A 15466-nucleotide genomic window follows, 5' to 3' on the forward strand; every position below is an offset into this window, starting at 1 on the left:
TTAATTTGCAGCACGATAGAGGAAACGTGCAGACACAATTCTATTCAGCTATTGACTGTATTGGCCGAGAAAGGATATGAAGCTGACAAAGAGAAGTTACAATATTGTCAACAAGAAGTGATGTACATAGGCCAGCTGATCTCACATGAGGGGAAAAGGGTTACCACTAAAAGGGCTGAAGCCATATTAAACACAGCCAAGCCACATATGATAAAACAAATGCAGAGTTTTCTAGGACTATGCAATTATGTCAGGGCATGGGTCTTTACCTACAGCTCTTATACCAATCCCTAAAGAAAGCACAGGGGACAAAAGAAAACATTTAATGGACCGAAACCATGAAAGAAGGGTTTGTCGAGCTAAAAAAGGCCATTTGCACTGCACCAGTGTTAGGGATTGCCAATTATGCAGAGGAATTCTACCTGTTTTCACACATGAATGGCAGTGTTATGACAGCAGTACCCACACAGAGAACCACGTTGGCGTACAAGCCCCTGGCATACTACAGTGGGAATTTGGACCCAGTGATGAGAGGTCACTTACTGTGCAAACAAAATGTATCTGCTGCAGCGTTCGCCATAGAGAAGGCTACAACCATTGTGATGGGATGCTCAATAACGTTGTACGTCGAGCACGCACTATTTGCCATTCTAGAGAAACCCAAAGGCATATTGAGAGCTTCGGCTTATGAAGTGATCATATCAAATCCATCAATTAAGATAATTCGATGTAAGATAGTGAACCCAGCTATGTTTATAGCAGAGCCAGTAACTGAATGAGAGCCAATACATGATTGCGCGAACTATGAAGAATTTTATGATGAGATTCCCAGAGTGAAAGAAAATGCATTGGCAGAAGGAGAAATCGTCTTCATTGACGGTTCTTCGAGATTCGATCAAAATGATGGGCAAAGATATATAGGCACCGCTGTGATGAAGCACATAGCAAATGGAGAATTTTGAGTACTCATTAGTGCATGATTACCATCTTATTATTCAGCACAAGCTGCAGAATTATTGGCATTGATACTCGCGCTCGAGAATTACACAGACCAGGAATTGATGGTGTACAGTGACTCTGCCTATGTGACATCAACAGTGCATGCAGGCCTAGCACGCTGGAAAAGGAGGGGCTACCTCTGAGCAGATGGCACACCAGTGCAACATGATGCCTTATTGGACAGGCTAATTAAGGCACTACAACTTCCAGTGGGCATATCAGTTGTGAAATGCGCCGCCCACACAAAAGGGACAGATTTGATCTCATGAGGAAATCAAGCAGAAGACACGGAAGCCAAGCATGTGTCGACCAAAGACGAAATAATAATGAATGTGGAAATAACTGATGTGCATGAGAGAATGATTGTTGCACGAAAAGAACCTGAAAGTTACAGTAATATGGAGAAAACCCAGTTAATGGAGCTCCAAGGGGAGGCACCACAGGAGGAGAAAACCCTTTGGAAGCGGCGAGGGTGTTCTTTAAACCTCTTCGAGATCTTGTGGCGACAAGACAGCAGTGGTAAACCGGTCATGCCTATAGCCTTATTGAAAACAGCACTAGAACAGATACACTATCCAGCGCACCTGACACAAGAGAATCCAGCAGCGACGATTGCTGAAGACTGGTTTATACCGAACTTGGCAGAGCATGTTGCTTTTTTATAGTGAACTGTATAATCTGCCAACAGTTCATGGCTGGGCATACACTACAAGTAATTAGAGGAGTCATCCCAACGCCCAATGGACCTTTTCAGCACTTGCATGTCGATTACGTCGATAAGATTTAAGTATATAACGGGTACAGGTACCTAATTGTTGTGGTGTGTCCATTCTCTAGATGGATAGAAGCAGGTAGATGTACACACCCAGACTCTACCTGTGCAGCCAAATTTCTGGTGAGGGAGATATTTCCCAGGTTGGGAGTATGTGAGGTCATGAGATCAGACAATGGACCTCACTTTGTTAACGCAGTATTTGAACAGATCAGCTTGTTGCTTGGTATAAAGCATAGGTTTTCTTTGGTGTATCATCCTCAAGGAAATGGGATCTGCGAGAAGCTCAACGGCTTGTTAAAGGAAATGATAGCCAAGTTGAAGCTTACTCTAATGAAAGGATGGCTACACTTCCTTCCACTGGCACTGTATGCACTCAGAAACCAGCCTGGTTCTGACCACCATCTCACACCGCACAAAATCGTGACAGGCAGAAGGATGCACACGCCACTAACACCCCAAGATAGAGCTAGATGTGATGCTCAGCCAACAGGTGAAGTGTTAGGATCAGAAATGCAAAATTACTTGAATTGCATGACATCTTGTCTTACTGTAATTTCAGGACAGCTGCAGCGACGACAAAAAGGGTGCAGGGCAGCACAGAACACAGAAGCAGATACTACAACAGACCAAGTTCAGGGTTTACATGTACCACAATTGTTCCCTGGGGACACGGTCTTGGTGAGAAACCACACGAGAAAAAAGTGGGATGAACCAAGGTTCAACGGTCCCTTCAGAGTGGAGGACGTCACTCCCTCTGCAGTCAAGTTACAGGGAAGAAGAGCTTGGATCGTTCTGGGTGACATCAATTGGAGAAGACCCTCCGCCCTCACCCCAACAGGTAAAGACTACAGACAATGGGGAAGAACCACAGCACATGCAGACGAGATCCATGACGAGGAAGAAGGACGCATGACCAGCAAAGCAAAGACAAAGACCTTTTGTGCAAAGTTGTGGCTTAATTTTGGACATTTCCTCTGAGCAAAATAAGGGGGAAAAGGACATAAAAAACACAGACACTCCATGCATCCTAGTTGCAGGGTGAAAAAGAAAATTACACGTATAAGCCACAACATAGTCTGTTGACTTTGAACTTTGGACTGAGGCATACTGATAAGCCATGATAACAAAAGATATGCCAAATTCTGATCAAGGACACACAAATTGGAAGAAAATACAGTATCTGACTCTTTCGACACAGAAGCCTTGTTTGGACTCACTTATGGTGTCACGCAGTAGTGACATCACTAAGGACGTTTTGATCTATTCCGAGTTATTACTGAGGTCATACCCGTCATTAGTGGGAAAGCTCACTAACATCACCGAATTTCTTCAAGATCCTGAAAACAAAAAGACAATAAGGAGGCTGCTCATCGTGATTGCAAAGCAGTTTCTTTTGCTTCCAGAGTTTAGTGAGGAAAAGACAAATGTCCCCAGCAGAAGAAGCAGCGAATAGCCTTGTCAGCGTGCTATTCTTTCGCTTAATTGAAGACTGTCCCACCAATGACATTTCTTCGAGATCCAGCAAACACAGAATGTTTGAGTATAATCCTGAACAGAATCATAATTCAGGTTGCTCTTCAAGCTCATCAAAATCACAGAAGATTGTAAACTTTCAATCGAGGGACAGATCGTGGAAGTGTTGACAAGGAATACACTTTTTCTGGCAGAGAAGCGGCATGTCTTCTGGAGTGCAACAAATAAGAGGCATAGACTGGGAGCTTGTTTATTTTGAACACGCAAACTAAGAGACTTGCTGAACCTATTACCTTACCTGACATTTTCATATATGGAAAAAGGAACTGTTCCTTTTCCTGAGACAAGAGAAAATATATTATTCATTCCAGTATCTGCAACCTCCAAGCAGAAACTACAGCACCCGCAAATAACGATATTACCTAGAATGTATTAAAGAGGTAGTATTATTTCCTTATATGATCGAGATGGGCAATCAAAATAGTAATCTTGTCCTCCCTTAGGAGGAGAGACGCTCATATTGGCCTGGAAATAAGTGTTGCAGATTGACATACAGAGGAATCATGTACCTATGTATAGTGTTCATTATTGTTTTATTGTCACTAACGATTCGAACTTCATTTTTTATAGGTGCACAAAGCGTTTCGATTCCAGGGCACCCACCTGATGATGTAATCATGAAACCCACGAAGGTGCCCAGACCTTACATAGTCATTCCAGTCCCTAGAAGGTATGATAGAGGAATGAGTGAGCTTCAAATAGATGTGATGCGCAATGGCACACACACACACTTGTGGTAACAAACAAATTGAACCACCGGAGACATGGTCGGCATAGCAAACATGAGAAGGAGTTAATGAAAAGCACACACACGCAAACGAGGAGTGCATATACACCTGGTCTAGTGTCAATAACTACAGAACCACAGTCCAAAGAAGGGGAGAAGTTTGGACAACCAGCAATGAGAAGTTGCACACCAAGAGAAGCCAAAGGACAAATGGAGAAAACTGAACTTTTTAAAGAGACAAAAGGAGTTAGCACGTGCATTAATGATAGCAGAATCAATTTGGCCGTTTATAGCCAAAGCCAAGAAACGGCAAAGAGATAAGGAACGAATGACAGAGATTTCTACTATGCCTGGACCACGGATGGAGATATATGAAAATCCTCCAGCAAGAAGAAGCTATATGGATGCAGTTAAGGATGTGCTTATAGCAAACTACCGAAAAACATTAAGAATCAGAAGAAACACACAAGAAGACAACAACAAACTAAATGACTACCTGGACAGCACAGCACACTTGGGAAATAACATCTGGTACCAACATATGAAAGAAGTTGGATGACGAAATTTGTGAATGCTTTGTTTGTGCACTCTTACCTTACAGCATGTGGAAGTCAAAGATCTTCGTAGCTGTCGAAATAGATGTGCAGACAGCACACTGTCTGTCACATATAGCAATGGGCAAGGCCAGAGGCCAGTTCATGGGAAGTGATGCTTCACTCAAATGGGCAAGTGAAGCAACTGATCCAAATGAAGACGATTATGTCCAGGGCATAAAGACAGGAAACAATGGAAAAACAAAGAACATTGTGATCAGATATGAGAAGCCTGGAGTTAAAGGAGCAGAGATCAGAAGAGAGCCAAACCAAAGACTGAACGTTCAAGGGAAAACTTCAGAAGAAGCTCGGAGTTGGAAGAACAGAGGCCAAATGTAAATTTTGGGAACAGTGCTTTCACCAGACGGATGGGAGAAAGGAGTAGTGATCTGTAGAGCATGGATGATCATTGGATTCTACAAAGAAACAAGTGAAAATGCACAGAGGATATGCAAGCCTGTATGGCCGAGACTTGCAAGACTGCTGACATGGGTCGAAGACAGGGGAGGACCCTTGTAGATAGTGCCATTGGAGAATTCCAAATTGTGCTTCAGAAATAATGATACAAGAAAAATGGGAGAGAATCACAATTGTGGCCGAGTCTTTAACGCTCCAGGAATGGTAAATGGTACAGCAGTGATCATGGATCATTATTGGGCATGTGGATCCAAAGCATATATCAGATTGCCGAAGAATTGGGGAGGTAAATGCACACTGGTGAATGTCCATGTTCCAGCGTTGGTGATTCCAAAAAGTGATTTGAATATTGACAGTTTTCCGAAAGCAGATGCTCGCCTGAGAAGAAAGAGATCTATGGAACTGATGAGCCGAGTGAAGAGAGAGAATTACTTTTCTGTTAAATCAGAAGAAGCCTTTCATGCAATCCCGTATGAACACACGTTGTTCAGCCTAACCTCATCAGTGTTCACGACAATTCTAATGCCAAGGATTCAGGTTGGGGCAAATACTAAATGGTTGCAGATAACCAGATGGGAGTTACTGCAGACCATCAACACGACCATAAAAGGATTCAATGCAATCAAGGAAGAGTTAAGGGCGATTTGACTAATGACTCTTCAGAACAGATATGTCCTTGACATGATCCCAACTATGGATGGATGTGTTTGTGCAAAAATCAGAGAATCATGTTGCACATTTATACCATCTAACAATGACGAAAATTGAACTTTAACAGAAGCCATAGGTATGCTGAGAAAACTACAGAATCAAATGATAGATGAAGTTGACGATGACATCTGGTTTGGATCACTATTTTCATGGGTTCCACAATGGATGGCAGATGCATTCAAATTCCTAGGAGCCCTGCTAGTAATGATATTGCTTGGATTCTGTGTTATCAAGATAATAATAACTCAGTGCAAGAACACTGCAAAAAAGGCCATAGGGATGAAGATCATGATTGATGTCGAGCCAGGATGGAAACCTAAGGACCCGGCTGATGAAGAAATAAGCGACTTTGTGAAAGCCAGCATTTATGCACTAGAAGGAACAAAGTTTCGGTATCCAAGGAAGCACAGAGGTTATGTGGGAAGATGGATCTATTGCAGTGCAAGTAGACAATGGGCCTCATTACGACCCTGGAGGTAACCATGCCGCTTTTTGCCGCATGCTACCCCATTCCGGGTACCGTGTCCGGGTTCTCTGAATGGGGAAATACCGGGCCATTCCGACCTTGGAGGGCCCGGTATTTCCCCATTCAAGGAACCCAGACCCAGTACATCCCCATTCCCATTTCAGCCCCCATAGGGCTCAATGGGAATAGGGATGATGCTAACAACGGGCCCGTTAGTAACGGGCCTGTTGTTAGCATCCTGGTCTGCTCGCTCGTTTTACCAGACCTCGTAATGAGGCGGTAGGGGGTTAATAGGGGTGGCAGCTCTAGTGCCCTGTTAACCCCCTACCACCAGGGTCGTAATGAGGCCCAATGTCAACTAATGACATGGAACAAGGATGAGCACGTAAGAACAGCAGGAAGCTTGAAGGGAACCATAAAAATATGGACCCCAAAAAGACATTTCTTCAGACCTCTATGCCTGGATCCAGAGGATGAAATAAAAGTGAATACAAAAGAAGAAGTGAAAGCGGTCGATGAATCACCCAGAGGGGGGAGTGAAGAGGAAGTGCCAAGCACGGTTCACACTTCTACCACCCATTTTGAGGTACCAGGAACATTCACGCCGAAATATGTGACGTATGATGAGCAAAGAAACCAGCAGAGAGCCACAGTGGGACTCTGTCCAGTACCTATCAGAATAACAGCACCTATTTAAGTACCGACACCTAAGAAAACCTGGACAGTAAGGTACCATTGAGAAAACCATATCGACAAGTGAGACCGAATGACGATTGTCAGAATGTAATACCTGAATAAGCTAAGGAGATACTGAAGGAAGACGAATGATGATGTCATAAAAAACCCAGACTGACTCACATAAAGAAGATATAACGACCTGAGAATGATGACAAGAGAGACGAAACACCATGGACAAGTGACATCCTAAGCCTAAAGTAAACCAATTGATGTCAAGCTGTCAGAACCTGGGAACCTGGTGCCATAAGCACGATGAAGATATTCAGTTAGTTTAAACGTGTACATATGCAAAGTAACCACAAGAAGCACAGAAATCGTGAAGCTTGCTTATGCTTAGTAGTAAGATAGATTGCGGCAAGTGCCACCTATACATATATCTACCTCAAGAAAGCACTTTATATAAGTATACTTCCACTACGCACAATAGCAGAATCAACCAAAGGTTATTAAAGGTCTCCAGAGGAGAGTTTCAAAGCAAACAAGTCGAGAATTAAAGATGGAGAGAAACTCAGATGATGGTAAACCATGCCAAGAAGCCAAGGTCATATCATCTGAAATAGGCCAACGGTGGATACAATTAAGGAGAAGAAGAACAGAGTATCCTGTTCAGAAAGGTCAAGATAAGCCACAGATGGCAGACGACTGGTAGAATTAAATCAAATGCACGAAATTGCATGAAGGAAAGACCGATTTCACTGTGTCGGAATCATGTGACCAGACACGCAAGAAGGGATGAAACTTTCACACCTATGCATGGACCCTTGCCATGCCCAGACACCTTAACTTTCCCAGACCAAGAAGCAGACTCGATGCCAATCACAAGGAAATAATTGACACATTACCACTGAAGTGATGATTAAAAGTTGCAATAATTGGAGGGAGGCTGTGGTGCAGACAAACTCCCTGCACCTGGCCGGCTATTCTGCATGCTGTTAAGCGCAAGTGGAAAAGTATGAGTGGGGTTGATGCCAACCCAATCATAATGGACCATGTAATCTAGGGTCCTATAGTTTGGAGAACCAATGAGACGTCATACTTTTAGTGACGTTTACAGTAGCTATTTTGAAGGAAGGTCTTAGTTGCCCCACCTGACATTGTTTATTCAATCCCCTCTCCCTGTTACCATATGCAGATATAGTACCTTTATTAAAGTTACCTTCCTAGAACCAATCAAGTTGAATGCTAATTTTAAGAGTTACACGTCAGTGATGACCAGTTTTTGGTATAAATGTTATGTTTTTTTTTAAATTGAGTGGAGTTAAAGTGAAAAGGAAGATCCAGCGATTGCTGATATTCATGAACACCCCGTTTTTGTACTTGTCATTAAACGGACTCCCTTTGCCAAACTATTGAGTTGTAATTATTGATTTGGTGCAAGAGTATTAATCTGCATCCCCATTCCATCTCAAGGGTGCTGCTACTCATCATAAAGTGGTGTTTGGAAACCCCCAGTCCTATGGGCTGGCTGGGGTCCCTACTGCACACCCCGTAGAACTTTTGTTTTAATGAAACTGCTACCTTTTTTTAATCATCTACATTATTTGTCTTCATATGTTCTAGTAAATTGGCTAACAGCACCTTGATCTCTGTGGATTTAGTGCACTATATAAATGAAAAAAAAAATACAAATATATTTCCTCCACTAGAAAAACATTTCAAAATGAAGAGCTGACAACATGGAGGTGTTTATGTTTTACAGATATGACCTGCTGGCGTAGAAGGACCGTGGGCATAAAGTACTGACTAAGCACAGAAGACCTCTCTGCCACTGTCATTTTCTACACTTTACTACAGTCCTTTGGTGTCTTCAAACAATGACAATGACATCTGTTGGGCCTGGATATATTAGGAATCTGTATTTGGGTCCTGCCGCTCAGCTAATGATTCTAAGGAAAGATCGGCAGCCCATCTGTGGTCTTTCTCTTTGTTGGTGCCTTTATCTCTAGGCAGTGATCCAGAATTGCACGCTCTGCGCGCGCAGTCTACAGTCAGCTGACCATGAGCCTGTTAAACCTATGTTACAGGGACGACAAAAGTGCTAGTCTAAGATGTTGCCACACTGCAAGTGTTCCACCAGCTGGCATTGCTAAGGGGCACGAAAAATGTATTTACGGTTTTACAGTAACACCCAATTAGATCGAAAAAAACAGACCGTTTGGCCATTTTGATCTAATTGGGTGTTGCTGTTTTGGTTGAATACAAAAATACTGAACACGAGGAGCGGGAGCTGCAGGGTTTTCCCTGCTCTCCAAGTTCCGTATTGGGGGTTGGGTGCGGGGGGTCCCACGCCTCCTTAACCTTGGCAGCGGGGGACAAAAACAGCTCAGGCCCCTGTTTTTAATGAACGGTCAAAACGGGGGCACGAGCAGTTACACTGCAGGCAGTCCACCCGCGAACAAAACATTTGCGGGCAGACAACTCAGATCTGTATTTACAACCCAAAATGTACAGTATAGTGGTATTACCTGGGAGATATTGTCCCCGAGTATGAACTCTGCCTTCATGATACTCTTCACACCCTGTCAAGCTTTGTGTTGGTGAGCTGCAACCTTCACCAGCACCCTGAGGGTCACAGAGGAGAATCAGAGTGACCGAGCTATGCCAGCCCAAAATTGCAGCAATCAATGGAAATCTGTCATGTACAGCCTTGCACCCATTTACCTACTGATATATCTTTCCCTTCCAATTTGGCAAGCACCTTTACAAACCTATCAGGTATCCTAACCATCAACATACAGTCTACTAGTGATTGGATGTGGATGTGGCCACCTCTGTCAGGCCGAGGACCGTCGGTACACGCCAGCTGTTGGTACACAACACCCTCAAGTGCAGGGGCAGTTTATATCAGCTGCATGGCAGAAAAAGGCTGGGAGTTGGACCTTACCATATCAGAGCAGAACACTGGATGGTGGCTCCTGAAGGTACCCAACTACTTCTCTCAGCAGTGGGCACAATCTACAGGAAGGGGTTGTTACTGCCTTGCGGCCTATCAAAAGGAGGACACACACCAGGGTTGCAAATGCACATCTACTTTTATTAACGTCTAACAGCATACTAACTTAACTCCCCCTCTGAAGCTCCTCCCTCATTCCGCGTCATGGCTCACGTGACTGGCCACGTGAGCCTGTGCCTGTCTTAAAGAGACAGAGGGGCATAACAGGGGCGAAGTCGGAAAATTAGGATTTGCAAATAATCAAGGAAAGACAGAGGCATCCTTTATGCTGAATGAAGACCTGGCATGTATTCATGATCGTACTGAAAAGCTTGCGTCAGTCAGCTCACCCAGTGAACACACGCCTGTATCACAAAGGGTAGCAGGACACATGTTAACTGTGTTTACAGGAATATTCATCAGGCGCACTCGAAGAGCAATTGTATGGCACTAAGACTGCTGATAAGGAGGGAATAGCGGTGCAACGTGCAGAAGCAAGCGCAGCTGCAAGTAAAACCCTAGGGCAAGCTGAACTCATTGGACAGGCCAGCACAGTACATTCCAAATCGCTATTGGTAAAGGGCTCGAATCCATATTTGCAATTCAGGTTGATCTAGCTGAAATCAGGCTACATTCTCACTTGGAAACATTTTCACCCAAGCCTCAGAAAATGTCTTAGTGTCATTTGAGCAGGGTACGCCTGGCCCAAATCACTTTGTGAGATTGACATTTGACTTTCACCCTGTCAGAAACTTTTATGTTTTTACTTGGAAATGTATTGCATCCATATTTCGCTCACTTACTAAAACCCTAGTTACCAAAACGTCACTATTGCAATTGACAAATGCTGTAATTGACAAATGGACTGAAGAAAACAATGCTCAGCACTGACTAACAGACCACCCAAATAGCCATAACAGAAACCTGCAAGACTGTGCATGAAAGCCATACATCAACATCTGATCGGAACCTGCAGGCATGAATTTCTTTCTGATAAACTCTAATATGATCTACTACCACTGACACCGTCCCTGCACACAGCTATACTAATAGTGTATTTTGCACTGCATGCACCCAATACACATCAAGCTCCCAGGGGGAATACAAACAGTTAGCATGTAATCCCTGAAAAAGCCACCATCTGCAAATCACATGTTGGTTTGATTAGCATTAACCTAACAATTGTTCTGTGAGTAAACACAGGTTGGTCCAACCTATTTCGACCACTGACTACTTTGTTCTAAAATACCATCCGAGAAATAAGAGCCAGAACCTCCAATCACCAACCTCCAAAACGATTTATTTCTGTAGACATTTAGGGCACGAATTATGGAAATTGGCACAGAAATCCTGCAAGGGCAGTGCGCCGAGAAGGACACTGCGCGAGCCTGAGCACAGAAAGAAAAATGCGCGTGCTTCGTATTCATGGAATTGACAGCGCAAAGTAACCGTATACGCAAGTTGTGCCCGAAACTACCTCGACAAGCCCACACGCAAAGCATGAAAATCCAGAACAGCTACCTTTGTGCGCTCCCCAGACACGAATACATGCATCCTTCAAACAGTGCATGGGGTCCCCTGTAAGCAGGGCTATGACTCGTGCACCGTGCACAGGGTCCCCCGTAACTGTATCCGGCACCCGACAACATGCGCATACAAAATTGTAACTCCTAAGTAACTCAGGAAATGTGCATGCGAACCCACAGAAAACGTTCCTGCACCCTGCTACACTGCTTACATACACCTGTAAGTTACATCAGAACCTCGATTGAGTAGACGCACCCGAAATCCGACATGCGACCCCACCTGCATGCTGAAAATCCTGCGCGCAAGTGTTCTTGCGCCTGCCTTTGGGTGGCAAATCGTAAGAAGGACTTGCGTGGACATTTCCCAGCCAACGCGTGGCGTGATCGAATCCATGAATACGTGTCATGCTGCACAATACTGGGTGTGCGAGGGACTGCCTGCAGGACGTCCCTTGGAATGCCCACTTTGTTGCAAGTTCTTCCCCATTTTTGGACTCCGCCCCCTTCCCAGCACTCTGCGCAGGCCATGCTCTGCTCAGAGTCTCACGCAAGGCCCTCGACGGCTCGCACAGACGTGCCAATCAAGCACAAACTCCACGCAATTCCAGGGAAAGTACCACCCATTCGGTTCCACGAATCGAAGAAGGCGGATTTGCACACAGTTGCTTGCGCAAGGACCCTCGTTTCCATGCAGATAATTCCATGAATCAGGACAATAGAGATGATTGTGCATATGGCTCTATGTCGCAACACTTTTCTAACTCCTGCCAATCGAATCTCAATTCTTATTTCTACGGTGTTGATGCATTTTATCAATATTGACTGAATCGGGCTTGGTTTCTGTTACAGGTCTTCAAAGTACTGAGAACCTAAGTCAAACATTGCTTAAAGTTTTGAAAAAAACTATTTTAATATTTGAAAACCTTTGTAACTGAATAAGGTTGACTGGTACAGGGCAACTGCCATGGAGTTTGTTGCTTTGGAGTTAGTATATTTAACCCTATTTTTCTTTAGTTGTGTTATCTTAATTATAGTTGTATTTATATTTTGATTATGTTTGGCAGGTCCTAGTTTCCTCGTTATTGTGTCTTCGACCAGGTTCGGACTAGGCCATACGTTTGTCTCGGGCACCATTGACAAAGTGGCCCACAGTTGCAAATGGCTATTCATTCCTTTTGTGACACTGTTTGAATTGTACCCAAGGGGGAGGTTTTTTTTAAATAAAATGTGATGCAGTGCCAGTCCCAGCCTGTCTTCGACGTGCTGAAGAGAAGCTTCAATGCACACCCACAACACCACTAGAGAGCTGTCTTTTGGCTGCTAAGCTACTATTACCCAAGAGTGTTTTATTAGGAGGAGGGCTTTAGATCACAAATAGCATTCAATCAACTCCAACTCCTGATTAGCTTATTTGGCTGAAATAATTATTGCAAAAAGCACTGTTCCTTACATAAATGAAAATAAACAGAGGGAGCTTGACACATATGTTAAGCATGCCACGTTCTGAGCGTTTGGCCTGTGCTAGGTAGCCCTCTCCTTGTACCTCAGGGGCTAAGATAATATAAATGTTCTTAATATAATATATTAACCTTGGGCTTTATTTGGCCTTCACCCTTTGTTACGACTTTGTGACCACTCTCTAAAGCCTTTGATTTAAGTGATGTCACTTTAAGTATTAGAAGCAAATGTGTGCGGGATATGCAAACAAAATGAGACTGTGATATTTATTTATTATTATTTATTTATATTTGTGTTTCTACTTCACTCAAAAGTATGCATTAGTAATACCATGCACTCGCATCACCTGTAGGCAGCGGGGAGTGTATGTGGTAAATGTGCACAATGGTTGTGATCACATATTCAGGTGTACATTATTTATGACAAATGTAATTTCTCATTAACGTTTTAGTAAGCCACTGACAGTGAAGGCGTTAAGAATCAGGAATGTGTTTATGTATAAAATATTTATTTAAATATCTGTTTAAGCACATACATGTTTGAGCATCCATACCCACTAGAATTCATTAAATAAGTCATCAATGTTTTGATATTCTATCCACAAAAGATGATCTTAACCTTTTAAAGTGTCTCATGGGCGTAATTATAGTGGGGGACAGGGGGCTTTGTCCCCCTCAACTTCTGTGCCATGCCTTTTTGTCCCCCCCCAACTTTTGGAGTTAGGGCAGGTGGGCTGCAATCATCAATGATGTAATGATGATGGGGTGCCCAGCAAGGCTTGCGCTGTCTCGTTACATAATGCAGAGATGCCAGGCAGCCGCGTTGCAACTCATTCAGGGCTGGGATGCCCTGCATGGCTCAGTCCGTCACCCTGGCTGGCCTGACTCAAAGTCAGCAGCCAGGGTGCTGAACTGGGTGTTGCAGGGCCTGGCGCCTGTGCTGGCACTCTAGCAGCAGCAGCACTTCCAGGGGACAAGGCACAGAAAATCACTTTCCGGCTTTCTATTCGTGTGACAGACAGGAACTAGGAAGCTCATCCAGCTTGCTGGTTTCTATCTGGAGGTGCGTGAGTCCAACGATATGTGGAGCAACTCTATAGTCATTAGGCTTTTCCATTATAATACCATGATACATTAGCATAAGCTTTGAAGTGAATCAGAGTCACTCGCAGAGCTGCAGATAAGGCACAATCGGCCTCATTATGAGTCACCCGTATGGAAATAACAGTAGCGGTAAATCCACTGCCACTGGTGTTTCCATACCGGGTGATATCAAGTCCTGCAGGTGGAGGTGTCATTCCCGCCAGGTCTGACCTGGCGGGTTTAACACCACCCGCCTGCAGGCGGACGTGGAAACACCGGCACCATCACGAGATGGTGCAGGTGTTTCCACTTCCCCATTCCCATTGAGTCCCATCAGACTCAATGGGAATGGGGATTAACCAAATTCGGCCTCCGGAATTCCCGGGTCACCGGGGTCGTAATGCCCCGGTAATTCCGGGAATCACAGAGGCGGAATGGTAATTCGAGTCCGGCGATAACCTGCCGGAATTTCAGGCACGGTTACCGCCGGACTCATAATGAGGCCCAATGTGATTAAATGATTTGCTCAGGATCACACACTTGGTTAAATGGTGAAACTGGATGTGGACAATTTAAGCGACCACACACATCTTTCCAGGTTTAGTTGATATAGATATTTGTTAAGGGTTTTGCTTTACATTTCATGTGCTTAAATACTTATTTATAGCAAAGCATTGGAAGCTAACCACATTATATAATAAACTAGCCTTTCATAGTAAACTAACCATACACTATATACATTGTCATAGAAATATAATGAGCAATGGGAGTATGGTTTTAATTTTATTCTCCCCATTCTGCATGCAAAGTCACAATAGCATCACGTGAATTAATGTGAGCCTGACAAATCCCCCTTGGGTTTGAAAGCCATAGTTATTCTTTCATAAAGCATGCAGCATATGCACCCTTCTCATTTCTGATCACTTCCTCCCATTCCCATTTCTAAAGGTACAAAAGTCCCTGCTAATAGTACCCCCCTCCCTCCCATCAGTGCCTACTCACTCACATTGTAATGTTCTGTTGATTCAGAGCAACGTGAGGACCCTATGCTGCCCGGAGCACCTTAGGACATTGTCCTGGCAGTGGGACACCTCTACCATTCGGAACAAGCAGGAATTGCTCAGCACACATTGTCCTGCCAGCGGGAAACCTTTGCCGTTGGGCGCCCTCTTTGATGTGCCGAATGAGAGAGTTATCCCAATGAATAAAAATCCGGTCTGGCTCTTAAATGAACGATGGGGGGCAGCACGCACCCCCCCCCGTGCCTCTCCCGCTTGGTATTCCACTGCTTGGAGCCATTTGAACACAGGAAAACATACCTTAATTTTAATCAGTCAAAATCTTGTAGAAAAAATCTATCAGCGGGCACACATATAAGATGCTGTGCAAAACCCTAGTTTGGAGATATATGGCATTTAAAAATTGATACCAAGTATACTTGGTCACCCAATGCACTGCCTTAACCAATGGCTTCTGCCTTTGAATGAAAGGAAAAATCAAGGGAATTGC

This window comes from Ambystoma mexicanum, chromosome 4p, assembly GCF_040938575.1.
Source record: "Ambystoma mexicanum isolate Mex_15411 chromosome 4p, UKY_AmexF1_1, whole genome shotgun sequence".
NCBI classification, from domain to species: Eukaryota; Metazoa; Chordata; class Amphibia; order Caudata; family Ambystomatidae; genus Ambystoma; species Ambystoma mexicanum.